We start from the raw sequence: 3,287 nt of genomic DNA on the forward strand, positions 1-3,287 counted from the left end.
TTGATACATATACAAAAGGAAACAAAATATTACATGACACTTTGCAAGAGGTAGCCCTTTTTGATGCACCCAGTTAAATTCGATGGTTGTCTTTCTTAATGTAACCTCCACCTTCTATCCCAACCAACCAAAGAACAAGCTAGTCAAGTTTCGTTCAGTATTCTAAAGTGATTGGCAATCGTAACTTCCTATCAAACACCTTGAAGATCGAGGCCATACATGTATTGGTAGATCGTGCGCGTGCAAATTTCTTATCACTATGTGAATTGTGCTAGAATCAGGGTGCCTAAATATCTAGACTAAGACTCCTAATAATTACATATTTGCACAAGAGTCAACATTTCAAGGTAAATGAGCTCCATTTTTATGATTTTTTAATTTTTTAATTTTTTAATTTTGATTTTTCAATTTTTTTGGAATTTTTCAATTTTTTCAAAAAGAAGAAGGAGTTCATTTTCAATTATGGCAAATTATCATGGTATCTACTCTATACCCCCAAACCTAAACTAAACATTGTCCTCAATGTTTCAAAATATGGAAAGAATTAAAATGCAACATATGGAAAGGGACATGCTGAGTAGAGTAAAAGGAGAGAGAATACCCGATTTCGGCGAAAGCAGAATTAAAACTCTGTTATTCAAGGCAAAAATCCAACATATTTCAGCCGAGATCATATTGGATTAGCAAAATATATACAAAAGGAACAAAAGGGTTTTTAAGAAATTTTATCTACTGGATTATATACAAAAAATTCACCATACACTAACAATCTAAAGAGTTGAGGATCAACCCAAAAGACGAAGTGTAGACATTTCAACAGCTTCACACATATATAACAGGAAAGAAACGCAAGTGAAACTGTGAAACAAAATGAGGTACCCCCAAACCTGGATTTTACAGAAGATATAGTTTTGAAAACAAAATCGCGCAGTTTCGGGGGTTCATCATGCAAAAGGTCTAGCTCGAAATGAACTGTGCTAGGGACGGGCAAACATGCTAATTCCAACTGTGGTTCCTCAAATGTATTATATTTAGAAGCAAAATAGTCCAAGAGGACTTGGGAAGCACACAGTTCCAAGCCTAGGTTAGGGATTTTCAGAAAAATTGGTTTTACAATATTGGTACAAACCAAATCTAGGTTGGGTGGAAGGCCACCAAATTGTGACTCAGGTAGAAGAATAGGCATATCATTATCAATCAAATCAAAATCTCCTAAATCATCTACACATGTCACATCATGCTCACAATCATCACTCACATTGGCAAGTTCACACTTAGAATCATCAACATCATCAACAGATTCATTCTCATGCATCGGCAAATCAGGAGAAATATCACAATGTGACCTAGGTAGAGAATCAGACACATCAAATATATTTTCATGCATATTAGTGTCTACAGAAGATTCAACTATTCCTATGTCATGTTCATCTTCACAGAATAATTGTACGAATCCCATGTCAATATCAAAATCATATGAATTACCATGAGTATCAGAAAAAACAACATTCATGAAGGTCGAGGGCGAGAAGCCATATGTTATTGAACCAACAGGTTCCACAATATTTTCATGTTCTTCTAACACATCATCATAATCATCATAATCATCATCATGGTAGCATGCATATTGGTCCTAATTAAAAGTGGTGGTGTCGTTAGTCGATTCATGTTCCTCTAAATTAGGTTCATATTCAACATCATTTACATGAATGGGACTAGACACTTCATTAGGGACAACATACATTTCCTCATGAATTTCCTCCTTTTGTAGGTGAAGCAAAATCTGATCTAAATATGCCTGAATTCGTGATGTAGATCTATCGAAGTTTTGCTCACTGAGTCTGAAAGCTTCTGTGGTGGAGTCTAAATTCATGGGAGTACAAAATTCTTCATGTTCAAATTGTGGTGATTGGTACATGTATGCATGGTCATTAGGGTTTATAAAAGATTGATCGCAACCCTCAAAGGATTGATTATGGTCCCAATGACTACCATTCTCACAATTTATGGGAATTTCATACCTTGGATTTTCTCTAGATTGCCTAAAATTATGCAAAATATGACAATTCTCAACAGGGTGGTCTAAACTACCACATGCGGGACATGCATAGATTTCAGGTTGCCTAAGAAAATTAGATGTGACAGATTCCTCATGTGATTGCATTTCTAAAGCTGCGATTCGAGCTTCTAATTGATCGATCAGTGATGATTGTGTGAGTGAGGCACTAGCAAAATGTTCATTTTCACGTTGTGGCGAATGATGCATGTGTGAATAGTCATTAGGGTTCATGTATTGAGGCTCGGGACTTTGAAAATGTCCATAATAATTCCTATAACTATTGACAGCATGGTCTGTGGGAGGTTCATAACGTGAAGTTTGTCCATACGCAAGTTCTCTAAGGGATTCGTTGTATTCCCCAACAGTAGAAAAAGATCTATACATGATTGGGCTCTAAGCTCAAAATTTGGTTTTTAAGGGATTGGACTTTTTGGAAAAATTTGGTTTTGTTGGGAAAAATTTGGTTTTGGCGGGAGACATTTGGTTTTAATGGGAAAAAGAAAAATTTTGGTTTTTGTGTTGGGAGCAAGAATTTTGGTTTTAGTGTTGGGAGCAAGCCCACATTGGTGGGAGAAATTGTGTTGCCAAGGGAAGGTGAACTAAGCCCACAATGTGTATGCAAACTGAAGCCCAATGTAGCTTTTGAAATAGCCTAACTGTTGCTTGTTTGGTCGGAGGCCCAGTTGGGCTTTCAAAAGTTCAGTTTTTCTAATTTAAAACTACAGGCCCAAATCAGTCTAACATCACAAACCCACAAGCAATTAAACAAACAAGCCCACAAGTAATTAAGATTACAAGCCCAACAAAAAAAATGGAAAAAATTATTACAAGCCCACAAATGAAAAATGGAAGCCCACAGGTTGGGTTCTCTTAATGGGTTTAGGCTTACTTGCTTAAGCACAGCCCAGCTGCTCAGTTAGGTTGCAAAAGCCCAGTTGGGCTTTGGATCATCCTAAGCTTTGCTTCAACACTCAAGGCCCAGTTAGGTATTTCAGTTGCAAAGCCCAGTTGGGCTTTGTTCTTTTTCAGCTGCTTGGAATCAGCCCAGTTGGGCTTTGTTCTTTTTCAGCTGCTTGGAATCAGCCCAGTTGGGCTTTGGATCATAACAACAGCAGGACCAGCAGAATTGTTCAACAGCAAGTGGGCTTGTTCAATTGCAGCAGCTTGCTTTTGCACAGCAGCAACAGCTGAGGCACAACAGCAAGACCAGGAGCAGCAGCAGGAGAAG

Source organism: Papaver somniferum, unplaced genomic scaffold (assembly GCF_003573695.1).
Source record: "Papaver somniferum cultivar HN1 unplaced genomic scaffold, ASM357369v1 unplaced-scaffold_123, whole genome shotgun sequence".
Lineage (NCBI taxonomy): Eukaryota > Viridiplantae > Streptophyta > Magnoliopsida > Ranunculales > Papaveraceae > Papaver > Papaver somniferum.